At 35.8% G+C, this 27,964-nt stretch overlaps 1 long non-coding RNA gene across 1 annotated transcript; it reads right to left on the bottom strand.

Moving 5' to 3' along the window:
- LOC309623723 lies at positions 1-27,964 on the bottom strand. Its single transcript, XR_014241501.1, has 2 exons — positions 9,810-27,964; positions 1-9,779 (listed from the first exon to the last, which is right to left on the bottom strand). It is a non-coding gene; the product is annotated as an uncharacterized lncRNA (long non-coding RNA).

Here is a 27,964-nt window from a genome sequence, read left to right as displayed (position 1 = left end):
TTAATTTTTTTTTAAACATATTTATTGGAGTGTAATTGCTTTACAATGTTGTGTTAGTTTCTGCTGTATAACAGAGTGAATCAGCTATATGCATACGTATATCCACATATCCTCTCCCTCTTGCGTCTCCCTCCCACCTTCCTTATCCCACCCCTCAAGGTGGTCGCAAAGCACTGAGCTGATCTCCCTGTGCTATGCAGCTGCTTCCTGCTAGCTTTCTAATTTATATTTGGTAGTGTATATATGTCAATGCCACTCTCACTTCGTCCCAGCTTACCCTTCCCCCGCCCTGTGTCCTCAAGTCCATTCTCTACATCTGTGTCATTATTCCTGTCCTGCCCCTAGATTTATCAGAACCATTTTTCTTTTTAGGTTCAATATATATGTGTTAGCATACGGTATTTGTTTTTCTCTTTCTGACTTACTTCACTCTCTATGACAGACTCTAGGTCCATCCACCTCACTACAAATAACCCAATTTTGTTTCTTTTTATGACCGAGTAATATTCCGTTGTATATATGTGCCACATCTTCTTTATTCATTCATCTGTTGATGGACATTTAGGTTGCTTCCATTTCCTGGTTATTGTAAATTGTGCTGCAATGAACATTCTGATACATGACTCTTTTTGAATTATGGTTTTCTCAGGGCATATGCTCAGTAGTGGGATTGCTGTGTCCTATGGTAGTTCTATTTTTAGTATTTTAAAGAAACTCCATACTGTTCTCCATAGTGACTGTATCAATTTACATTGCCACCAACAGTGCAAGAGGGTTCCATTTTCTCCACACCCTCTCCAGCATTTATTGTTTGTACATATTTTGAAAATGGCCATTCTGACCAGTGTGAGGTGATACTGCATCGTAGTTTTGATTTGCATTTCTCTAATGATTAGTGATGTTAAGCATCCTTTCATGGATTTGTTGGCAATCTGTATATCTTCTTTGGAGAAATGTCTATTTAGGTCTTCTGCCCATTTTTGGATTGGGTTTTTGTTTCTTTGTTATTGAGCTCAATGTGCTGCTTGTATATTTTGGAGATTAATCCTTTGTCAGTTGCTTCATTTGCAAATATTTTCTCCCATTCTGAGGGTTGTCTTTTCATCTTGTTTATGGTTTCCTTTGCTGTACAAAAGCTTTTAAGTTTCATTAGGTCCCATTTGTTTATTTTTGGTTTTATTTCCATTTCTCTAGGAGATGGGTCAAAAAGGACCTTGCTGTGATTTATGTCAGAGTGTTCTGCCTATGCTTTCTTCTAAGAGTTTTATAGTGTCTGGCCTTACATTTAGGTCTTTAATCCATTTTGAGTTTATTTTTGTGTATGGTGTCAGAAAGTGTTCTAATTTCATTCTTTTATATATAGCTGTCCAGTTTTCCCAACACTACTTACTGAAGAGGCTGTCTTTTCTCCATTGTATACTCTTGCCTCCTTTATCAAAGATAAGGTAACCATATGTGCATGGGTTTATCTCTGGGCTTTCTATCCTGTTCCATTGATCTATATTTCTGTTTTTGTGCCAGTACCGAACTGTCTTGATTACCATAGCTTTTTAATATAGTCTGAAGTCAGGGAGCCTGATTCCTCCAGCTCCGTTTTTCTTTCTCAAAAACGCACCATGGGGCGTGTATTTTTCTTTTTCTTTGGCTATTTGGGGTCTTTTGTGTTTCCATACAAATTGTGCAATTTTTTGTTCTAGTTCTGTGAAAAATGCTATTGGTAGTTTGACAGGGATTGCATTGAATCTAAAGATTGCTTTGGGTAGTATACTCACGTTCACAACATTGATTCTTCCAATACAAGAACATGGTAGATCTCTACAACTGTTTGTATCATCTCTAATTTCTTTCATCATTGTCTTATGGTTTTCTGCATACAGGTCTTTTGTCTCATTCCTAGCTATTTTATTCTTTTTATTACAATGGTAAATGGGAATGTTTTCTTAATTTCTCTTTCAGATTTTTCATCATTAGTGTATAGGAATGCAAGAGATTTCTGTGCATTAATTTTGTATCCTGCTACTCTGCCAAATTCATTAATTAGCTCTAGCAGTTTTCTGGTAGCATCTTTAGGATTCTCTATGTATAGTATCATATCATGTGCAAACAGTGACAGCTTTACTTCTTCTTTTCCAGTTTGGATTCCTCTTATTTCTTTTTCTTCTCTGATTGCTGCAGCTAAAACTTCCAAAACTACGTAGAATAATAGTCGTGAGAGTGGACAACCTTGTCTTCTTCCTGAGAGGAAATGGTTTCAGTTTTTCACCATTGAGAATGATGTTGGCTGTGGGTTTGTCATATATGGTCTTTATTATGTTGAGGTAGCTTCCCTCTATGCCTACTTTCTGGAGAGTTTTTATCATAAACTGGTGTTGAATTTTGTCTAAAGCTTTTTCTGCATCTATTGAGATTATCATATGGTTTTTATCCTTCAATTTGTTAATATGGTGTATCACATTTATTGATTTGCATATATTGAAGAATTCTTGCATTCCTGGGATAAACCCCACTTGATGATGGTGTATGATCCTTTTAATCTGCTGTTGGATTCTGTTTGCTAGTATTTTGTTGAGGATTCTTCCATCTAAGTTCATCAGAGATATTGGCCTGCAGTTTTCTTTTTTTGTGACATCTTTGTCTGGTTTTGTTATCAGGGTGATGGTGGCCTCGTAGAATGAGTTTAAGAGTCTGCTATATTTTGGAAGAGTTTGAGAAGGATAGGTGTTAGCTCTTCTCTAAATATTTGATAGAATTTGCCTGTGAAGCCATCTGGTCCTGGGCTTTTGTTTGTTGGAAGATTTTTAATCACAGTTTCAATTTCAGTGCTTGTGATTGGTCTGTTTATATTTTCTATTTCTTCCTGGTTCAGTCTCGGAAGGTTGTGCTTTTCTAAGAATTTGTCCATTTCTTCCAGGTTGTCCATTTTATTGGCATATAATTGCTTGTAGTAATCTCTCATGATCCTTTGTATTTCTGCAGTGTCAGTTGTTACTACTTTTTCGTTTCTAATTCTGTTGATTTGAGTCTTCTCCCTTTTTTTCTTGATGAGTCTGGCTAATGGTTTATCAATTTTGTGTATTTTCTCAAAGAACCAGCTTTTAGATTTATTGATCTTTGCTATTGTTTCCTTCCTTTCTTTTTCATTTATTTCTGATCTGATCTTCATGATTTCTTTCCTTCTGATAACTTCACGTATTTTTTGTTCTTCTTTCTCTAATTGCTTTAGGTGTAAGTTTAGGTTGTTTATTTGAGATGTTTCTTGTTTCTTGAGGTAGGATTGTATTGCTCTAAACTTCCCTCTTAGAACTGCTTTTGCTGCATCCCACAGGTTTTGGGTCATCTTGTTTCACTGTCATTTGTTTCTAGGTATTTTTTGATTTCCTCTTTGATTTCTTCAGTGATCTCTTGGTTATTTAGTAGCATATTGTTTAGCCTCCACATGTTTGTATTTTTTTTTTTACAGTTTTTTTCCTGTAATTGATATCTAGTCTCATAGTGTGGTGGTTGGAAAAGATATTTGATATGATTTCAATATTCTTAAATTTACCAAGGCTTGATTTGTGACTCAAGATATGATCTATCCTGGAGAATGTTCCATGAGCACTTGAAAAGAAAGTGAATTCTGTTGTTTTGGGATGGAATGTCCTATAAATATCACTTAAGTCCATCTTGTTTAACGTGTCATTTAAAACTTGTATTTCCTTATTTATTTTCATTTTGGATGATCTGTCCTTTGGTGAAAGTGGGGTGTTAAAATCCCCTACTATTATTGTGTTACTGTCAATTTCCTCTTTTATGGCTGTTAGCATTTGCCTTATGTATTGTGGTGCTCCTATGTTGGGTGCATAAATATTCACAATTGTTGTATCTTCTTCTTGCATTGATCCCTTGGTCATTATGTAGTGTCCTTCTTTGTCTCTTGGAATAGTCTTTATTTTAAAGTCTATTTTGTCTGATATGAGAATTGCTACTCCATCTTTCTTTTGATTTCCTTTTGCATGGAATATCTTTTTCCATCCCCTCACTTTCAGTCTGTATGTGTCCCAGGGTCTGAAGTGGGTCTCTTGTAGACAGCATATATACAAGTCTTATTTTTGTATCCATTCAGCCAGTCTATGTCTTTTGGTTGGAGCATTTAATCCATTTACATTTAAGGTAATTATCGATATGTATGTTCCTATTACCATTTTCTTAATTGTTTTCAGTTTGTTTTTGTAGGTCTTTTCCTTCTCTTGTGTTTCCTGCCTAGAGCAGTTCCTTTAGCGTTTGTTGTAAAGCTGGTTTGGTGGTGCTGAATTCTCTTAGCTTTTGCTTGTCTGTAAAGTTTTTAATTTCTCCATCAAATCTGAATGAGATCCTTGCTGGGTAGTGTAATCTTGGTTGTAGCTTTTTCCCTTTCATCCCTTTAAATATGTCTTGCCACTCCCGTCTGGTTTGCAGAGTTTTTGCTGAAAAATCAGCTGTTAACCTTAGGGGGATTCCCTTGTATGTTATTTGTTTTTTTTCCCTTGCTGCTTTTAATAATTTTTCTTTGTATTTAATTTTTGATAGTTTGATTAATATGTGTCTTGGCATGTTTCTCTTTGGGTTTATCCTGTATGGTACTCTCTCTGCTTCCTTGAATTGATTGACTATTTCCTTTCCCATGTTAGGGAAGTTTTCGACTGTAACCTCTTCAAGTATTTTCTAAGATCATTTCTTTTTCTCTTCTTTTTCTGGGACCCCTAGAATTCGACCCCTATAATTTTAATTGTCCCAGAGGTCTCTGAAACTGTCCTTAATTCTTTTCATTGTTTTTTCTTTATTCTGCTCCCTGGCAGTTATTTCCACCATTTTTTCTTCCAGGTCATTTATCCGTTCTTCTGTCTCAGTTATTCTGCTATTGATTCCTTCTAGAGTATTTTTAATTTCTTTTATTGTGTAGATCATCATTGTTTATTTGTTCTTTAGTTCTTGTAGATCCTTGTTAAATGTTTCTTGTATTTTCTCCATTCTGTTTCTGAGATTTTGGATCATCTTTACTATCATTACTCTGAATTCTTTTTCAGGTAGGTTGCCTATTTTGTCTTCGTTTATTTGGTCTTATAGGTTTTTACCTTGCTCCTTCATCTGTGACATACTTTTTTGTGGTTTATTTATTTTATTTTTTCTTTTTGGGTGGTGTTGTATTCCTGTCTTACTGGTTGTTTGGTCTGAGACTTCCAGCACTGGAGTTTTCAGGCAGTTGGATACAGTTGGGTCTTTGTGCTGAGATGAGTCCCTCTGGGAGGCCTCACTCTGATTAATATTCCCTGGGGTCTGAGGTTCTCTGTTCGTTCAGCAGTTTGGACTCGGAGCTCCCACCACAGGAGCTCGGGCCCAACCTCCGACCTGGTAACCAAGATCCCACAAGCTTCGTGGTGTAGTAAAAAAAAAAAAAAAAAAAGCAAGAAAAAAAGGAGCAGTATAATATCAAAGAATAAAAAACAAAATAAAATTAGAAAGTTAAAAAATCTATTAGGAAAAATAAAACTATAATTGAAACAACTGCAACAAGGTAAAATAAAACCACAACAGAAAAAAGAAAAAGAAAAAAAAAATGGTACGGGAACAAGCCAAAAGGAGAGAAAAATAACAAAGTATAAAGAATAAAATAAAATTAGAAAAATAAAAGATTTATTAGGAAAAATAAAAATATAAAAGAATCAACAAGGTAAAACAGAACCCCAATCTAAAAGAGGAAAAAAGAAAAAAAGTTTGGCTATGGGGGCGGAGTTCAGTTGGGGGTGAAATAGGCAGGGGCGGGGTTTAGCATGGGGCGGGACCTAGGCAGGTGAGGGGGGTGAAGTTTGAGCGTGGGGCTGGGCCTAGGCTCAGGACCCATGTAGCAGGAGAAGACCCTGGGGGTGGGGCCTAGGTGGGGCTACGTTCAAGTGTGGGGCTGGGCCTCTGCTTAGGACCTGTGCAGAAGGCGAGAGGCAGCACGTCCAAAGGGGGGTCTCCGAGTGTGGTGTTCGGAATTTCGAGGTAAGGCCCTGGGTGAGGGTGTATGGGTCGGGTTTAGGCCCAGAGCAGTCTGAGGGGTTCTCAGAGTGGGTCTCCATTTGTAGAGGTAGGGGCCTGAGTGGGGTTGTAGGGGCAGGGCTTGGGCTCTGTGTGGCAGGAGGGAGGCTCTGAGGACAGAGGATTAGGCCTGGGAGCCCAACAGGCTCCCTGGTGCCTAAGTGGACAGCGAAAGCACTGGCCATGTTCCCTTCCGTTCCTCCATGTCCCCCCCAACATCTTTCCCAGGGTCTCCCCCATCCCTGCTGGACCCCTAACCGTGGGTGGGTTCCGCTGGGTGTAGGAACTCCTCCCCTCCCCCAGCCACCCCTCAGGGGTGCCGGTCCTGGAGGTCTGGCCTTTACTTTTGCTCCCCCTTCCCTTCCTCCCACTCCCTCAGGACCCGTGTGGCTGGAGGGGGCCTTGGTGGGCAAGAGATCAGGCCCGGGATCTCAGCAGGATCCTGGGGGTCCAAGTGGGCAGGGGAAACTTGGCCATGCTCCCTTTTGATCCTCTGCTCTCCCAGTGGTTTCCCAATTTTCCCCTTTAGGCATGGGATCCCTTCCCCTCCCTCAGCCACCCCTCAGGCAGTGAGAAGTCCTGTCCTGCCTCCACTTCTCCTTCCCCTTCACTCCTGCTATGCTCCACATCCCACCTGGTCACTGAGGATTCCTCCCATCCCCTTAGGTGTCCGTGGTCCCCCACTGGTGCCTGGTAGGTGTCTTAGTTGTGAGGAGATGCAAATTCCGTGTCCTCCTAGTACACCATCTTGACTCCACCCCCTCAGGGGTTAATTTCAATTCAAGGCACCAGTAAGACATTTGGCCACACAAAATAGATTTTGAGACAGCAATATTATGGAGTAGTTTAGCTTAACTCTTAAAAATGGGCAATCCCTGAGTTTTTGTCCTTTCAACATGTTTCTTTTGAATTTTTATATTTGAAGGACATTATGGCTGAATATAAAATCCTTGGCATGCACTTTGTTTCCTGAGTTTCTTAAAAAGGTCTACTACCCCATTGCCAGTTTTGTACACAGCATCTGAGAAATCTAATGAATTGACAGCGTAGTTTTCATTCACTTCTAAGTAGTTTGATAATTTTTCTTAAAGTCTCCAAGAATGTTTTTCTTCGTCTTAAAGTCTAAAATTTTTACTGAAATATATCTCAGGATTGATTTTTCATAACCCAGTTTTTCATTTCTCTTTGTCATTTTATTTTCTTTCATAAATTTGCTTTATTAGATTTTATTCTTATGTATTTTCACTTGACAACTTTGTAATTTGTTTTTCATTTCTGATATTTTCCTTTCATTTAACTTCCTGACTCCAGTCAAATTACTTTGCATTTATTGCTACCCCTTTTTATATCTATTATTCTTAATTTTTGGATATCTAGCTTTAGGGGATTTAGTGTTACTTCTTAAAATCTCAGAATACTTATTTTGGATATTTACTTCAATTAGCAGTAATAAAATTTACTTCTGCTCTGTGTGTGTGTGTTGTTTTAGGTGTAAAATAATCATTGGATGAAATATATTTTGATTTGTATTTTCTCTTTTTACCATAGCTCTATATAGAGTTTGTATGACATATTTTCTAACCTTAAGCATTACACGGGAAAAGTTTGTATTAGTTTTCTATTGTTACTGTTACAAATTACCATAAATTTAGTGGCTTAAAAACAGCAAGTGTTTATTACCTTGCAGTTCAGTAGTTCAGTAGTCTGACACTGGTCTTACAAGGCTAAAATCAATGTGTCTACCAGATTCAGTTCCTTTATGGCATCTGGCATCCATTTCCTTGTCTTTTTTAACTTCTAGAGGTCACTTGCAGTCCTTCGTCAGAGTCCCCTTTCTCTATTTTAAAATCCCTCAGTGGTGGGTTAAGTCCTTACATCACATGACTCTGACTTTCTCTTCTTCTATCACCGGTTGCTAAGGACCCTAATGATTACTTTGAGCCCAACTAGAAAATCTAGGATAAACACTTATTTTAAGGTCAACTGATTTGCAACCTCATTACCATCTGCCTCCTTAACTCCCTCTTGTCATGTAAAGAAACATAATGCACAGTTTTCAGGATTAGGATGTTTTTACCTTAAGGGTGCCATTATTCTGCCTACACAGGTTTCAAGTTCAAAAGCATCCACTTCTGTCAGTTTAGTGAAGTATATATTATTCAAGTGATGACATTGTCAATGTTGGATGTAGCCGGTGAAGGTGAGCAGTTAGTGAGTCTTGTTTCTATTTATTTCTGTAGGATTCTTAATATTTCACCCCTCCATTTCTTTTTCCTCTTCTTGATTTATTACCTTTTCCTCCAGGGAAATGTTTCTGCATGTCTCTCACTTCTGGTCCTGTTCTGTTTCAAGCTACCTTGCTGTAGCTGGTATGAGCTACCAAATCCCAGATATGTGTTCAGTCTTTTGGCTTTTAGTACTGGAATTTCTCTAACTGAAGGTAATTTAGTTTATGATTTGTTGTTCTCCTCTTTCCCTTCTGATTTTCCAAGAAGTCTCTTAAATTTCCTCTCCCCACATAGCTACCTTCTCTCTCTTTACCAGCAGGCTTGCAGCAGAGTGGGAGCACGATGAAAACTTAGTGATTATATCTTTACTCACAGGTAATACAATTTTTTATGGTATGCTCTCTTTCTTAGTAATGCTTAAGGTATGGCGGGTGTGTGTATGGGGAAGAATGCATAGAGAAAATCAGATTCAAGCAAACACTATTGTCTTTCAGAGTCAAAGTTCTCTTGTGTATTATTCTTTACAGATAAAAAGCTAGCATTCTTTCTGATAAAGTATATATGCCATGCATCTCTTTGCTTAAAACTACAGTATACTAGTAAAGATGAATTTTAACAGGGTTTTTAATGTTTTCTAAGAGACAAATCCTTCTACGATGTTACCTTTTATTTTTGTAACTTTTAAGTAATTGTTGAGACATAAGACTGGCTAAAATAAAACTAAAAAAATTATTTAGGAAAGCAAAAATATGTTTTTTTAGAACTAAGTAAAATTGCTATTACTAGAATATCTCAAAAACAGCAAAAAGGCAAAACAAAATATGTCATATGCAAATTCATATTTTCATATATTAATCAAAATGTCATGCAGAGACATGAAATAATTATTTTCTATCTCACTTTTTAGTCCCAATTTATCTCTGAATAAAGGCTTTGAACTAGATGATCTCTATTTCAATAATTGTAGTTTTATACCCAATATCTTTGATTGCTTTCTGTTACTAGAATTGCGTTTTATTCCTGCTTCATGTTTTCAGTATGTTCTTTTTCCGTTTTCTTTTCAGTATTACACACATACACACACACATTAGTTTTGATTCTCTTTTATTGGTGATTTACATTACTTATGGTGTTTCACTGTGGCTGTCTTTCTCATATGTCATGTGCTCATCTTAATGCTCATGTTTTACTCTAGCTAATAATATCTAACTGGGGCTGGAGGAAGGGTCAAAGTCTAAGTCCTATCTTGTTCTCTTTTAGTTAAAATTATAGCATATTATTTCAAACTTTTGTTTTATTGCAAACTACCATGGAAATATATTTTTCATAGTGTATTTTAATAAAGTGGCACATACTTGTATTTATTTTAAAAATGTTTATTGAATGCCTATTAAATATCAGGTATTGGAGCAATCTGACTCAAGGTGTCAGGATTGAATAAAACAGACCAATAGCTGTGTCCTCAGGGAGGTAACATTTTACACAAGAAAAAGAAAATAAATATACGGTGGCCTATCCATACACACACACACACACACACACACACACACACACACACACACACACAGATATATAGATAGAAATAGAAATAAATATAGAGATATTGTAGATATACACATATTTGAAAGGTTTAACTTACAAATATTTTAAGAAAACATACTTAGCGTCACTCATGTGATACGTCTTGATGTTTCAATCCACTTTCATTTCATTTAAACACACTCATTGTGGCCCACTAAGATGATTTTGTGACCTGCAAACAAATATTTCTCCAACCTGTTTTAACATTAATGTGTGGTCTCTTGTTCTGTCCCACTTCAGGGCAGTGATTTCTCCAGTGCTGGGTTCCATTCCTCCCGTTCTTCCCACATAGGCTCCCTATATAGTCCCAGAGAGTTTTCAGAATTCATGTACTTGTGAACTCCAGTTCCTTCAATCCCCCTCTTTCTCATGGGTTCAGGGTGGAGTCCAGGAGCTGATGCTTGTTTTTCATGTGGTCAGAATCTTCAGTGCTAGCTCAAGTATTTCTTAATTTTCACATTTTATCATTTTTCATCTTGGCTCATATCTTCTCAATTATTTGAGAAAAATGGATTTTAAATTATAGGAAAATAAGATTAAAGGAAATATTAGTCAATCCTCGCTTTTTTTTGCAAAAGAAGAGAATCAAGAAGCAAAGACTTACATTTACCCACAAACTTTTTTTTTTAATGTTTATTTATTTATTTATTTTTGGCTGTGTTGGGTCTTCGTTGCTGTGCACAGGCTTTCTCTAGTTGCAGAGAGCAGGGGCTACTCTACGTTGCGGTGCACAGGCTTCTCATTGCAGTGGCTTCTCTTGTTGTGGAGCACGGGCTATAGGTGTGTGGGCTTCAGTAGTTGTGGCACACGGGCTCAGTAGTTGTGGCTTGCAGGCTCTAGAGCACAGGCTCAGTAGTTGTGGCGCCCGGGCTTAGTTGCTCCGCGGCATGAGGGATCTTCCTGGACCAGGGATCAAACCTGTGTCCCCTGCATTGGCAGGCGGATTCTTAACCAGTGTGCCACCAGCGCCACCCACCAAGTTTTTAAGTATGTTTATGATTAAGACTATAATTATTAAGAATATTTTAGGATTGTTTCACAAGGGAGGAAAAAACTATTATTCTTTTATTATAATAAAGAGCAAAAAAAGAGAAATTGTTTCTTGAAAAATATTAAATTAAGAGTAAAAACCAAGTCTATCTCTTAAAATTATCTGCATAAACAAAATCACCAAGTATTAATAATAAGCTTTAACTTATATAATTAGATAGGGCTGACCTAGCTGTGGAGGAATAATGACTATAATATTTAAACATGTAAACATGTTTTTTAAGATGTAGTTGAATATATTGATATTCAAATGAACTTTTCAACATGTGGTTGAATAACTGGAGAATATCCAGGCTTTAAAATGTATTTAAATATATACTGAATGGTTTATTCATAGAAATATTTTTCCATTTATTGATATATCCTGAGAAATACATACATAAGTTACACACTTTTATATTTGTATACACATATACATACAATTACATATATGCATACAACAGTTTTAAACATATGTTTAATGCTGTTATATGTATACATATAAAATTGTTACATGCACACATGTAATTTTATATATCTATATAATTACACAGATTTTATGTATGTGATTTTACACATAATACTTCTTCGTAGCAGTTTTTTTTGTTGTTATAGATCAGTATTCATAGGTTAAATCCATTGTTTTGCTTTGAGGTAGGCGATTTTTTTTTTAATAAGATGTAATTTAAGTATCAAAATTTTTACCAAATATGTACAAAGTATAATCCCCACCTCAATTAACCTATAGAACATTTCATCATTGTTGTAGATTTCTCATGTCCTCTTTTAGTAAAGCTATACTCCCAAGTCCCCCAAGGCAAAACAGGTTCCTGACTTCTATCACCATCAATTTGTTCTGTTGGTCTAATACTTAATATGGATGAAATTACACAATGTGTATTATCTTGTAGCTGGCTTCTTTCACTTATCACAAAATTGTGAAATTCATCCATGTCATTGCATGCATCAATTGTCCCTTTTATTGCTGGATATGAATTGTGTGAATGCCATAATTTCTTTATCTATTAATGGATTAAAAAATTATTATATTAGTGTCATTTTCCCCTTTTGATTACTATGAAAGAAGTTTTTGTGAATATTTTCTTGAGAGTAATTGCTGAGACATATTTAGAGGATTGGAATTGAAGGTTCATAGCTTAGGTCTTGTTTAATAAAACAAACAAACAAACAAAAAAACCCTGCAAAAACTGTGTTCTGAAGTAATTGTAGCATCATATACTCCTAGAAGGAATGTGTGTAAGATCCAATTGCTCCACATACTAGCTAACATTTGATACTATCAGACTTTAATTTTAGTCAATAAAATTGAGTATGAAGTAATTTTTCTTGGTGACTTTAATTTATATTTCCCTGAAGGATAATATGTTGAGAATCATTTCATGTGATTCTGAAGCTTTTACACATTTTATAAACTGTTATTATTATTATTGAATTATTAGATATGCATACAAACATAGACACACATACATAAATATTCTGGATACAAGTCTTTAGACAGCTTTTACATTTATTAAGTGTTTTATACTAAATTTTAACTTGCCCTCTTATATTCTCAATATTTATTTTGAGGAGTTGAAATGTATAATTTGAATAAAGTCTGATTTATCCATTTTTTCTATATTTAATGATTTTAATGCATTTTATAAGGAATCTTTACTTAGAGGTCACAAAGATATAATCCTAAATTTTCAACTAAGATATCATAATTTGAATATTTATGCTCAGTTCAATTATCCATTTCAATTTAATGGCTGTAAATCATTTGAGGTAGGGATATTGATTCTCATTTTCCCTTATGCAGATACCAAGTTATTTTAGAACATTTCTTGAAGAGAAAAGCCTTTCCCCAGTTAATTACCTTAGTACTTGAATCAAAATCTAATTGTTCGTGTATGATTATGTCTACTCCAGGGCTTCATATTCTGTCCCGTTGATCTTTTGTGTACCCTTACATTCTCCTAATTACAATAGATTAATAGTAACTGTGGTATTAAAATCAAGTTGTATAAGTCTTCTGTCTGGGTCCTCTACATTTCTATGTCCATTTTACAATCAACTTATCAATTTCTACCAAGAAAACCTGTTGGACTATTTACAGGGATGACCTTGAATTGTATATTATTTTTGGAAGGATTTACATAATATATTGTTTAAATTCTTTAAATTTATGACATGAGCTGTCTCTCCATTTATTCAAATCTTTAATTTCTGTCTGCTCTATTTTATAATTTTCATTGTATTAAGCTTGCCATATTTATTCCAAGTATTTTTTTATTTGAAGTGGCTGTGAATGGCATTGTTTTTAAATGGCTTTAATTTTCAATAGTTTGTTACTAGTGTACTAAAATACAATTAATTCTTTTATGTTGATTTGAGTCATAATGTTGTTAAATTTATTTATTAGTAATCTTAGGGTTTTTTTCCTGATTAATATTTTATATAAAGGCAACTGTATTTTCTGAAAACAAAATAATTTCTTCTTCCATTCTTTACTAAACAAATTTTTTTCTTTCCCTTTTGCATTGGCTAGGAACTCCAACAAAATGTTGAATAATACTGAGAGCAGACATCCTTGCCTTTTTCCCATCTTAGGAAATGTGTGGTCCATACACTAAGTATTAAGTTAGTTATGGGTTTTCATGGAGATCTTTCATTATATTAAAGATGTTCCCTTCTAAACCTAAGTCACTGAAGATGTTTCTCAGGACTGGGTATTGAATTTTGTCAAATAATTTTTGAACGTGTATTAAGATGATTATATCGATTTTATTTTTTATTCTGTTAATGCTGTAAATTACTCTGATTAATTTTGAATGTCAAACACATCATTCTAAGTCATTTACAGATGTCAACTTGTTCAATCCCTATACCATCTCAGTGAGAGAGCTCTTATTAATTTACCCAAGGTCGCTCAGATAATAATTTGTCATAATAAGGTTTGACACTGTAAGTTTAACACCTGAATCTATGCTCTTAGCCACTACTATATTTAACAATAATCTTTTCTAATCAGCCACATGAATACATTCACTTAATACTCTCATAGGAAATATATATGATACCAATCTATATTACAAATAAAAATATATAAGCATTTTGAAAACTCAAATAATACAATACACTAAAGGCCAAAATCTTTATAAAATCTCTAAATATGAATATTTAGGGAATTAAGATGGCTAATCACTATTAACCTTCTTAAGCCAGAAAAAACAAATGTCTCTTCTTGGCAGAGATCCTCATTCCTGTCAACTTCACTTGGTTTAATGATGAGAAAAACAATAATATTTAAAGACTCACTGTCTGTTTGGCAAGCATTTAAACATGTGAATACATTTTTAAAACCTAATGATAATAATTTTTTCAACATGGAAAGTTAAAAATTGTAACAGGTCAGCCCTCTTGAGGACTTTCATTGAATTCTTTAGTTTGTGAACACATTTTTTCCTTTAAAAAACATCAGAATATTACAGAAAATACAAAATTGAAATAAATACATTTGTATTTTCATACTAAATGAAATCAATCTCACCCAATAAAGAATAGTAACAGAATTAAAATGCAGTTATTTAAATTATTATTTTCACAGGAGAGTTAAAAGATACTTATTTCTGTGATAAATAAAACTTTACCTTGTATAGCATGTTATTCCAAAGTACAATAATATGCATTATTTTATTTGATCTCTAGTCCTATAACTGGTAGATCCTATATCATACTTCTTTTATTAGTCATATTTCAATGGCATCTGCCTTATTCTGATTTTGAGGTGTTTATTCCCATACTGATTCCCTTTCCTAAGTAATTTTTGTCAATCCTTAATCCTTAAGGATTATTTATAAATCACCTGATTTCTAGATATCACTAAGTTCTTTTCAATTCCCTTAAGGTCATAGTTTCAAAGACAGGATAAAATTGAGATGAGGGAGTCCCTTCCTCCAGTCAGAATCCTGACCCCTGCAGATTTCTGTCATCTATGTGGTCCTGTCCCCAACAGGAAGCACCATGTGTTAGAGCACTCTGCTGTTGTAATCTGCCAAATCCTACTTCAGTGTTGAAAGGAGTAATTCTTCCCAGTGTGGTGCTCAGACAGGAGCTTCATGCCAAAGGAGATCGGGGTTCCCACGGTCGAAGCTTTAAGCAACCTGTAATTAAATTCATTTTATGAAGCCGTATGGCAGAGTCTAGAAAGACACCAGCAATACTCACATTTTTTCTGCTCTAAAACATATCTTCTCCAATTACTCAGCTCCAGTGTTCGACTTGAGTCACCATCACATACCATAACATTTCACAAGGTGAGTTGACCCTTGGAAGGACACATGTCCTTCTTTCCTAGATTTGGCCACATTTGGAGTCTACTTAACACATGCTTTAAAACATTAAGACTTATGGTAAAGTGGAGAGCAAAACTTCTAATTTTAAAGGAGATGAGGAAGGTTTCATAAAGAAAATGAGAATTGTCCTCCATCTGAATAGTGGATAAGATCCTCTCAGCAATCAGAAGTGGTAAAGCCTGCTGGGGATGCAAAATGGCACCACCACTTTGGAAGACAGTTTGGCATTTTCTTATAAAACTAAATATATTCTTACCATACAGTACTACAATCATGCCCTTGATCCAAGTGAGTTGAAAACTTATGTCCATACAAAAACCTGCACATGGAAATTAACAGAGGCTTTATTTATGATTGCCAAAACTTGAAAGCAACCAAGATGTCCTTCAGTAGGTAAATGAATAAATAAACTGTGGTACATTTGGACAATGGGATATTACTAAGCACTAAAAAGAAATGAGCTATCAAGTCATGAAAAGACATAGAAAAGCTTTAAATGCATATAACTAAGTGAAAGAAGCCACTCCGAAAAGGCTACATACTGTGTGACTCTATATGACAAAAGGCAAAACCACTGAGACAGTAAAAAGATAAGCAGTTGCCAGGGATTGGGATGAGGGAGGGAGGGATGAATAGGTACAGCACCGAAGATCTTTAGGACAGTGAAATATTTCCGTATGCTACTATAATGGTAGATACACGTCATTATACACTTGTCAAAAACCCATAGAACTTACAACATCAAGAGTGGAACACAATGTAAACTGTGGACTTTGTGCAATTTTGATGTGTCAGTGTAGTGCTATTGATTGTAACATGTGTCCCACTCTGGTCAAAAGACGTTGACAATGGGGGAAACTGTGCTGTGTGGAATAAAGGGGTATATGGGAACTCTGTACTGTCCACTCAATTTGGCTGTGAATTTGAAACTACTCTAAAAAATTAAGTCTATTTTTCTTTAAAAAATGGTAAAGCCATTTCAGCCAGAGAAAATATCACATGTAGGGGTGGATCAGCATGTTGGTTGTCTGCTATACCAAGTCCTGAGCAGTACCACATCATCACTGGGAATGTAACAAGGTGGAGAAAATTATATTTGCTAGTATTTTCTAGAATGTAATACTGTACATAGTAGGTTAAATCACAAAAAGTTGCTCAAATCTGACTTTTTTGACCAAGAAAAAATTTTAATTTCATGTGGCTCAATCTAATATTGGCAAGTTAATGTTGCTTTGTGTTTTTATAGGAGGGTGAAGCACCAATGCGATTTCTCTAGGTTGGTGGTCAATAAAATGGTTCACAGAAGGATGAGTCCCGTGGACTATTTGTCCTTTGATAAGAGAATTTTTTTTGGTTTTGTTTGGTTTTGGTTTTGATTACTGAGAAGTATATGGAAGACTGAGGTCAGAGGTGAAATTCTTGAAAAATAAAAATAGAGGACGAGGGCTTCCCTGGTGGTGCAGTGGTTGAGAATCTGCCTGCCAATGCAGGGAACACGGGTTCGAGCCCTGGTCTGGGAAGATCCCACATGCCGGGGAGCAACTGGGCCCGTGAGCCACAACTACTGAGCCTGCGCGTCTGGAGCCTGTGCTCCGCAACAAGAGAGGCCGCGGTGGTGAGAGACCCGCGCACCGCGATGAAGAGTGGCCCCCGCTTGCCGCAACTAGAGAGAGCCCTCGCACAGAAACGAAGACCCATCACAGCCAAAAATAAATAAATAAATTTATAAAAAAAAAAAAAATAGAGGAAGAGTTTAGATAATGGCACCCAGAATCCATTGGTTCAGCATTTGATTTCTGTAATCAATATTTAGAGAATATCTTTCTGAAGAGGCATCCTTTTACACACTAGGGTTATGAGATGTCTCGATTGAGACTTATGCACAAAGATACTAGAAAGAGCATAGGGAGCCAGAGGAAAAAAAGGACTCCAAATTTAATGTATCCCAAGAATCAGAGAGAGATGAGCAGAAAATCATGAAGAATCTTACGCTCCATCTAGGATGATAGGTCGTTCTTCAGAAGCATTGGGGATTCGTGGGAAAATAGATCTGATTTATGCTTTAGAAGTAATTTTATCTGCTGTGAAATAAATTGATTAGTTAGGCATGGTAAAGAAAGGCAATGGCCACTGAGGTGAATGTAATTGGCCAGTCAAGAAATGATGGATGTGGAACCAAAAGTGGTAGTGGAAATAAAGAGTGAGGGAAATTTTGAAAATATTTAGTATAAAGTATCAGGAAAAAAAACAGTTAAAACAAATAGATTAAGAAAACCTCAGTGGATAGTTTACATGGAGTGAATAGGTTTAAAAGAGAAAGCAAAGAAGACTTTGCAGTTTTGTGTAAGAAATGAGGGTATGTTGTTGCCATTCCCTGGGGAAAAGAAACAAAAATCAAGGAAAGACGCACATTTTCAAATAAAAATCTCTGTTTTAAAGTAACAAATTGTGTAAAAAAGAGTACAATATTTAAGGTATTGAAAGATAAATATGAGCTTACAGCATGGACAATAGAAAAGTGGAGATTGTTAAAATATTGGGACAAGATAATGAAGTGAGAAAAACATACACTCTGTCTTTCACTTAATATCCCATGAAAGGACCAAAAAGATTATTTCACAAATAAGAAGAAATATATAGATGTTCAACAAAACAAGAAAAAATGATGTCCCTTGACAGAAATACGGAGGGGAAGCCTAAAACTTAGAAAGCAGAGAGGCACAGATCTCAAACCTGAAGAAAGCACTTCCCAGAACTTGTACAGCAGATAATTGCTTCAAAAGTAGGAGCAGCATCAGAGTGCCAAGCTGAGGCAATGCACGCAAGATGCATCAATGAACTTGGAAACATTTGTTGTCAAGGCGACTAATGGGAAAAATAGATTTGGAAGAGCTAGACTGTTCAAGTTCCTCCCATTTCTGCTCAGAACTAGCAGTAGTGCCACTTGATTTTGAGCTGGAGAAGTGAGTGTTAGCCTTGAGAATGAAGGGACAGAGAAATGTTCTTGGGAGCTCATTATACCCAGGAGAGAGTGAATGGCTCATATAGAAATGAAATGACTCTGGCATATACCTTTCAGTAGTAGCAGTACATAATGTCCATTTTATATGACACCTGGGAACGACCACAGCAAATTACAACTGGAATAGGATTTTCAAATAGTAATAAATAATAATAACAATAATAATAATAATAATAAATTAAATGAGTCAGCAAATATTGAAAAAACTTTTACAATGAGACTAAAGCAACAAATTAAACAAACTGAATTAAACAGAAAGAAGATAGAAAATAGGAAATTTTAAGGTGGATATAATAAAAAAAATCCTCAAGGAGATGTCTTTGGATATTGCATATATACAAAGAAGAAAACAATGAACTTGGAGGTTACATTTTTATTTTCAAAATAATGCAGATTCCTATTATATATAGCATTTTGTTCAGTTTAAAATCATCATCTTCTTTTAATGGGCAACATTTATAAATTACTTTATAAAGTGGTTGCTTTTACCTTATATTTTCTTGAAGCTAATTTTCAGTTAGGAGCATGCCTAAGTATTTTCAAAACAATGTTGCATAAGGGAAAGAAATGGACCTTCTTTATAATACAATGTCAAGACACCCAACACAGTTTTTTTAATTTGAATTTTTATTTTGTTTTAAGATTACACATGCTTAGTTAAAATGAACAAAATCTTGTAGTTCGTGCTGTTGATTTTTTTGATGTGAAAATTGTGCAAAAATGTAAGAACAGAATATTAAGCTTTATATTGGCACCTAATTTCTGTCTTTGCTGATTGAGTGTGGAAAGTTCACATTCCAACTTGCATTTCTGAATGTGATTATGGTGTTAATTTCTCTTTCGCTAAGTGTAAATTCCTTGAGGATAGGAATCATTTTTCATTTGCGTTTTTTTCACAGAAATTGTGCACAGAATCTACCTTTTTGTGTATATTCCAACAATGTTTTATGAATGAATGAAAACAATGATTAGTTACAAACTTCTTTAAAATATTTTATCCTGTGTGAACAATACAACACCATCTACAAATGAGACTTTGAGGGAATAATTATCTTATTGTGCTAATTTGTTACTCAAAACCATTTTTTAAAGAAATAGTGTTATAATCAATTGTGAAGTCAGCTCCAATTGGAAAGTATTTATGAAGTAGGCTACTTAAACATTTTCAAAGAGAAAATAGCAGAAAATCACCTCTTTCTCATACTGTCTTCTTCCTATGTCATTCTTTCCACAAGTGTAAAGATAATTTCTATTGCAAATATTAGGGGATTGTCTGACACCTAGTGGACACTCACTAAATGCTTGTTAAATTATGTTATGAAAGTAGAAGAGAGAAAGAAATGAGGGCAGCGTCAGCAGAGTATGTAAAGCACCTTAAAATGCTTAAAGCTATAGCTGAGAATGAGAGAAGGGGCTGGCACCTTAGAAGCTTCCTCAAGGCACTCTTTAAGAACATTCTCCTAGAGGTTAATACAAATTTCTTGACTCTTTAAAACTAAAAGGAGATTAAGAATAAGACCTGCTAATCCAAATGTCACATTCATTTTAAGAAGTAGGTAAAATAACCTAATTAATTTGTAATTTATCCACATAATTTAAAGATTTAGCATAATAGAGCAAATGTGAGGTTTTGATCTGAATAGAAAATATCTTGTATTTCATAGCTTGCTATTAAGTTAGCAATGCATTTTATTTAGAGACTTAAAATCAAGTACACTTGGGCTTCCCTGGTGGCGCAGTGGTTGAGAGTCTGCCTGCTAATGCAGGGGACACGGGTTCGAGCCCTGGTCTGGGAGGATCCCACATGCCGCGGAGCGGCTGGGCCCGTGAGCCACACCTACTGAGCCTGTGCATCTGGAGCCTGTGCTCCGCAACAAGAGAGGCCGCGATAGTGAGAGGCCCGCGCACTGCGATGAAGAGTGGCCCCCGCTTGCCACAACTAGAGAAAGCCCTCGCACAGAAACGAAGACCCAACACATAAATAAATAAATAAATAATTAAAGGTGCTAATAATTAAAAAAAAAAATCAAGTACACTCATGCTACACAAGGGATCAGTGAAAGAATAGAAGAATACAGACACAAATATTTCACCTATATCAGATAAGGTCAAGTGTGACTAGGTCAATATAGATCTTAACACTAGAATATACTGCATACAATTTTAAATTAAAAACATCCTTCTATCTGAAAAAAGCATTTTTTATGCCTCTTTAAAGTAAGTTGTCACAAATTAACATATCTGTGCATTTTTATCATTTAAAATGAATTGATTTTTTAATGAAAGTTAGAGAGGATTTTATTGTATTTCTTTTTCTTGGATTTTATATGCCAACATTATTCAAATTTAAGATAATACAAAAGATAATCCTATACCTACACCTAATGTGTCTTCATTAGTCAAAGTCACTGCTCACCTACTCATTTTTGGCCTGAAACTATATACAGATGCAAACACGAATGAGAAGGTGGCCCTAACCGAGGGAGGAGGCCTGCGTTCAGTCACTGCTGTGTGCACCGGCCGTGCAGCCTGCCAGGCACAGTTTAACTAAACACATATGTGCCCCTGAAGAGTCTGACCTACTCATGATGTGCCCCAATGCCGCACAGGCAGGTGGAATTTCAGGGTCTCAAAGTAAATATAAATCAGCTTTCATATGCACTTGCTCTTCCTTCAAAATAAATTCATGTACATTATAGTTTGAGCAAAGTATATATTTCTAAATTTGCCATCATTAACTAAATTTCAATTATGAGAATTGGCATCAATTATATGATTATAAAATTTTAAGTTGTAGCACAGTGTTATATAACTATATCACAGTATTAGAGAGTCACTTGATTTTCCTGAATTAAAGAAATACAATGAAGGGCTTTCAGGAACTGTGAGACTGGGGAGATCCTGGCCAGGAGATCTCATTGTCCTCCCAACCCTTCGACCCTCCCCCAAAGCCCCTCAATAAAATGGCTTGATTGCCCCCACCCCCCAAAAGAGAACAGAAATACAATGAATGAACACATGGGTTAGAAGCCAGAAAAAGGAAAATACATAAGACTAATTTGATTGCCTGTTTCAATATGAGAGAAATTAAAGCCTACTGTCTGTCTGAGACTCATCAGCAACCAAAGTCCTCTTTATTCAGAAGTGAAGCCATTCCTGGGCCTTATGTGCCATGTCTTGGAATATCAAGTTTAGCCTGTCATGAGCACTTAATTTACTGAGAATGTGATGAGAAACAGTGCATATCAAAATGCATTTGTAATGTATTTTATTTATCATTAATGACAGAAGAAAGAAAAAGTAGGTAGAGATGACAGAGGAAGAAACAGAGCAAGGGGCCAACAAGCAAGACATATTTTCCCAGACCACCAGGACCTTATCATGAGGAAGAACCAAAGCTATTGATATATATCACTTCCCAAAACACCTGGGAAACATCGGGAGGGGGTTCCAGCTGCCTTGAGAGACAAGTTCCAGGGTGGTCCTGTGAACTGATTGCAGAATGAGATACTACTGACCTCTTTTCCTACTGAAAATTCCAATGAAACTCAGAAAAGGGGGCTAATCTAGAAATCCATACAGTAATTATTTTTTAATGTAGAGTCTGATCTGTTTGAGATTCCTTAAATACATATACTAAACAATCACTTGTCAAATAATATTTTCCACAGTCTCAAGATCAGTTATTTAATATGATATTCAAAGACTGAAGCAAATATTTGTAATGCATGTCTGAAAGTCATCCATGTGTTATGTTTTACTGATATTGGATGCCTCATAGTTCTAAAATACTGAAACATACTGGTTTCTTGTTCTTTGCCAAAAAAACCTTAACCTTGTATTCTTCATTGGAAAAAATTTTATTTCGTCTGACTTTTTGATATAGATGAATCACTCATTAATAATAATTAGTAAATGAATAAAATTGATGAATCCAAAAAATAAAAAATATAAAGTTGATATAGTAATGTGGTATGTACTGATTCTTTTACCCCCTTAATTGTTTTTTTTAGGCTTAGTTCAAGTTATACCATAATCAGCACTGACATATATCAATGGTATTTTTTCTGACACATCTGATCAGATGAATACATAGGCATAAAAATGATATCTAATTTGGAGTCAACATCGAGACAAACCACACAGAGAAAGATATGGATGAGCCCAGGAACAACATTTCACAAAGTCAATTGTACTTTACAAGACAGTTCACCTGTTTGTTCATCCTTAAGCTGGATATTTAAAAGGGTCCATAAAGCTGTCACAGTATCTTATACTCCAGAAGAACCATAGGCATATTGATACTAATAAAATGAAGAGATTAATCTATATTCATTCAGCAGTAACTTATTGCCCAGTGATGGAGTCCAAGTACTTTGTTAGTTTCTGAGTATTTGAAGCTGGGTCAGACCAGGGTCCTCACCTCAAGTTCACTGTAGAGTATGCTGGCATTAACAGCTGTGTCCTGTAAAGCACAGGGAGTGATGACTACAGGTGCCTGGAAACTCACAGAAGGCTTCACAAGGAAGACTCTAGTCCATCTAAAACTTGGAAGAGTTGGGTGTTGTGAGTGAATAAATGTGGAAAGACATTTCACGCAGCACAGATGACATTTGAAAAGGAAGGAGGCAAGGAACAATGATGATTTATTTTTATGGAAAATTTTTACTCAGGGAAGTAACATGTTGATCTTTGCTTAATGTCCTGTAAAACTAAAACTTACCTGATTCAAAATAGACCATTTCTTCATCCTACACAATCACTTCTTAACAGAATCTCTCTACCAGCTGCTTAATGATTTAAAATAAACTAAAGGAAACACTTTTATCGTCCGTCTTCTTTCTCATTTCCCACATATAGACATGGCTCTCACATGCTTCCTCTCCTTCACATCTTTTTCTGTTAGGAGATGGTACCACGTATGGTTGACACATTCGAGTATGGAATCAGATATCCTGGTGCTTGAATGCTAACTTCACCTTCCGCAACCCCTCGGACATCTCATATATTATCAATTAAGCATAATAATCTTGGTTTCATCAGCCCTACTGTGATGGTTAATTTTATGTGCCAACTTGGCTAGACTGTGCTGCCCAGTTGTTTGGTCAAGTACCAGTCTAGATGTTGCTGTTAAGTCATTTTTTTAGATGTGATTAACATTTATAATCAGTAGATATTTTTTAATATATTTATTTATTTATTTATTTTATTTTTGGCTGAGTTGGGTTTTTGCTGTGTGCAGGCTTTCTTTAGTTGAGACGAGCAGGGGCTGATCTTCGTTGTGGTGCACGGGCTTCTCATTGCCGTGGCTTCTCTTGTTGCGGAGCACTGGCTCTAGGCACGCAGGCTTCAGTAGTTGTGGCACGCGGGCTCAGTAGCTGTGGCTTGTGGGCTCACTAGCTGTGGCTCGTGGGCTCTAGAGCGCAGGCTCAGTAGTTGTGGCGCACCGGCTTAGTTGCTCCGCAGCATGTGGGATCTTCCCGGACCAGGGCTCGAACCCATGTCCCCTGCCTTAGCAGGTGGATTCTTAACCACTGCACCACCAGGGAAGCCCTATAATCAGTAGATTTTGAATAAAGCAGAATATCCTGCATAATGTAAAGGCCAATCAGTTAAAGGCCTTGGGAGCCAAAGCAGGTTTTCTGAAGGAGAAGGAAATCTGCCAGAAATTGTAACAGAAATTCTTCCTGCATTTCTAGCTTGCTTGCTACCCTACAGATGCAGACTTTCTAGCCCCTACAATCAGGAGAGCCAATTCCTTAAATTAAATCTCTCTCTCCCTTCCTCTCTGTCTCTCTGTCTCTGTCCTCTATTTGTCCCTTTCTATCTGTCTGTTCCTGTGTCTCTTTCTCTGTCTTTGTCTTTCTCTGTTTTTCTGTCTCTCTGTCTCTCTCTGTCTCTCTAAATTTATACGTAAAATACAGTACCTATATATATTATACTGTATATATATATATATATATATATATATATATATATATATATATATATTCTATTGGTCCTGTTTTTCTAGTATGAGGCACTAAATAAATTCAGATAATGTTTTTCTTTTTGTTATCAATATTATTATTCTGCCGACTTTGTTCTGTACACTGGATGGTTGTACTCTATGAAAAGATTCTATGAAGAGGTTCCTTAGCCTGCAGTGTCTTCCTCTCCCAGTGAGCCCTCTACACAGCTGCAGGAATGATCTCCCTATGGAAAAAAAGCCTTAAGAATATTAATAGCAAAACAAGTAACAACAGCATTGATAATTGAGTAAACTTGGGCACTATGTTCATCACATGAATTTTATTATTTTATTTAAACCTGACAAACCCATAAAAAGTATATGTATATATTTATTTATCCCCATATTTCAAATACAGAAACCAAGTCTTAGAGCTGTCAAGTAATTTATCCAAGGTGACACAGTTATTATGGGGTAGACGCAGGATTCAAGCCAAATTCTGCCTACTCCATTGCCCACAATTCATCCATACTTCAATGCCCCTTTCAAATTTAACTTTTTTTTTTAATTTAAATTTTTATTTATTTATTTATTTATATTTATTTTGGCTGTGTTGGGTCTTCGTTTCTGTGCGAGGGCTTCCTCTAGTTGCGGTGAGTGGGGGCCACTCTTCATCGCGGTGCGCGGGCCTCTCACTATTGCGGCCTCTCTTGTTGCGGAGCACAGGCTCCAGACGCGCAGGCTCAGTAGTTGTGGCTCACGGGCTCAGTTGCGCCGCGGCATGTGGGATCTTCCCAGACCAGGGCTCAAACCCGTGTCCCCTGCATTGGCAGGCAGATTCTCAACCACTGTGCCACCAGGGAAGCCCCAAATTTAACTTTTAAAAGTCTTTCTCCACTTGGTCCATACCCTTCACTTTCTTTTTCTTCAAATAATATTTTACTCACTCTGCTTGAAAAATCCATGCACTTTAAGATATCTAATTTTTTGTGCCTTTTCCCTATTTCCTATCTGGTACATCTGGCAAACTATTTCAAACACTGTAGAATTCTGTTTAAAAGCAACCTTCTCTGGGAAAGCTCCCCTGACAACCAATCTACCTGAAGATGGAGTGCGTCCTCTGCTTCCTCTGTGTTATGGAAGTAGCACGTATACACCTCTATTATGGCATTTATTGTATTCTACTGAGGCTATTTTTTCCTGCTCCTTTAGAATCTGTAATATATAAAGTCAAAACAAGGACATGCCCTATTTATGTTTCTATTCAATTACACAGTGAAATATCTGACTCATAGAATGAACATTTGATAAATGAATGCAGGAATGAAGTGAGTTTGGGAACAAAAGGTGTGAAGTTAAAAGAAAAAAGTCTTGTTTTTTAAAATGCCAGCAATGTAATAATTAAAATAAAATTTTGATTAATTTTTATAATATATAAGCTAAGAACGTTGATAATGAGAACTAGGTAAGTAAAGTGAAATAAAATATGATTTCCTGATTGAATTACATCTGAAGGGCTTTATATTTTCTGGAATTTACAGATTTTGAAGAAAGAGAAAAAAACTATTTCATGACTTAAATTGATTAGATACTCTAGAACTTTTGAAATACACAGGATAATTATACAAATTTCTACTTAGCTTTGTATCTCTGACCCAAGTGTCAAAAGGAAGAAAAATGAAAATGTCTAACTTCAAGCAAAAATAAGCATCCCACTAATTACAGTGAGTCAATTATATTATATAAGCATAAAATTCAGATACTAATGAGCTACTTTATGTAAGCCTAGTTATTCCAAAAAGTGGAAATGGATTTGTGCAAATATAAGGACTCTATAGGAGTTATAAAAGAAAGTATGAAGTACAGGTTGTTATCAAACAGAACATCAGCATGTAAAGTCTGACAACTTTGGTTATTTCTTCATATGACACAAATTAAAACCCTCTTACATGTGGAAAAATGCAGACGTTTTGGGGGGTATGAATGTGCATAGTGATTTGAGATTCTGCAGGCAAATAAACTGCTACTTTTCTTTTAATTTCAATTGATTAGTGAAAATATAAATGCATGGAACCGCTAATAATAAAGGAAAGCCCTATGGAGTATTGTCAAGAGTATGATTTTTTTTAAGTTTTAATTTAAATATCCCAAATTCAGTTTCTGACCCTTTCCTTTGGTATTTCTGGGCTTAAGGACACACTATGTCCTTAATATGCCTCTATTTTATAATCTGTAATACAAGAATGAGAATAATTATTTTCAAATCTCACAGAGCTGATATGAATGTCAAAATATTAATCCCTATGAAAGTGCTTTGAAGATAATAAAACACTACATTTATATTGCTAATGTTATTAACAATGTAATTTCTATGATTTTTGTTAAAAAAAATAGGATGTTATCCCAGAGTACTTATCCCCAAAAAAGTGAAGTATAAGGGATGAAAAAATCATGAAAAAAAGAACATTTATTGAATTTCCCTGAAAAATGTGTTGTTGTTTTTTTAAACGGGTTTAGAAGTATATGCTATGCTAAATTTTGAGAATGGTATTGTGAAAAGTATGCTTGGAGGAAAGACTTTTTTGAGGAGGAGAACAAGTCATAAATTCCTCAGATGAGCTGATTTAATCCAAATATCACCAAACAACTCTGCAGAAGGATGAGGCTGAAACAGTACATTTTTAAAGAAATTTTTATTGGAATATAGTTGATTTACAATGTTGTGTTAGTTTCAGGTATACAGCAAAGTGATTCAGTTATACATACATATAACTGAATTCCTTTTTTATCTTCTCTTCCATTATAGGTTATTATAAGATATTGAGTATAGTTCCCTGTGCTCTACAGTAGGTCCTTGTTGGTTATCTATTTATATCTAGTAGTGTGTATATTTTAATCCCAAATTCCTAATTTATCCCTCCCCTCCCCTTTGGTAACCATAAATTTGTTTTCTACATCTGTGAGTCTATTTTTGTTTTGTAAATAAGTTCATTTGTATCATATTTTTAAGATTCATTTTAAAGGAATCCTGACAAGGTAACAGGACTCAGAGAGAGAGAGAGAAAGCAAGTCATTTGTGCTAGAGAAAGGTGACGTCTCAATTCAAGCCTTCTTGACAAATTCAGAGACAAGATATGGGATTGAGCTTGATGTTGCAGATGATTCTTGAATAAAGCTGAAGAATAAAGGCAAACAAACAGCTTTTCTTGATATTTTCATTCAGATTCTTAAAACAGAAGGTGAGGAAATGAAGAAAGAAACAGTGCCTTCAAGTAATCTTCTGCCCATTTCTCCACACCTTTTCTTTGGGCAACTGATTCTTAAGAACAGTCCAACCTTCCTTCTTGGGATACGTGTGGCTCATAATACGTGTTGGCAGTGGCTCCTCCTGTCACAGGCATCTGGGAGGATGAAAACTCGATTTTCAGCTGGATGATTTGAGGAAGCAGGAGGCTATGGACTGAATTGTGTCCTCCCTTCCCCCAGTTCCTATGTTGAAGCCCTAATTCCCAATGTGACAGTATTTGGAGATGGGGCTTTGGGGATGTAATTAGGTTCAGAGGAGGTCATGAGGGTGGTGTCCTCATGATACGGTATGTGTCCTTATAAAAGGAGACCAGAAAGATTGTTTTCAATCTCTTGTTCTGCCATGTGAGAACACAGTGAGAAGGTGGGCATCTCCACGCCAGGAAGAAAGCCCTCAGCAGAACCCAATCATGCTGGCACCCTCATCTTGGACTTCGAGCCTCTAGAACTG

Source organism: Balaenoptera borealis (genome assembly GCF_965194805.1).
Source record: "Balaenoptera borealis genome assembly, chromosome: 2".
Taxonomy (NCBI): domain Eukaryota; kingdom Metazoa; phylum Chordata; class Mammalia; order Artiodactyla; family Balaenopteridae; genus Balaenoptera; species Balaenoptera borealis.
Note: the sequence above shows the minus strand (reverse complement) of the source record. Positions and strands in the feature narration are given on the sequence as shown.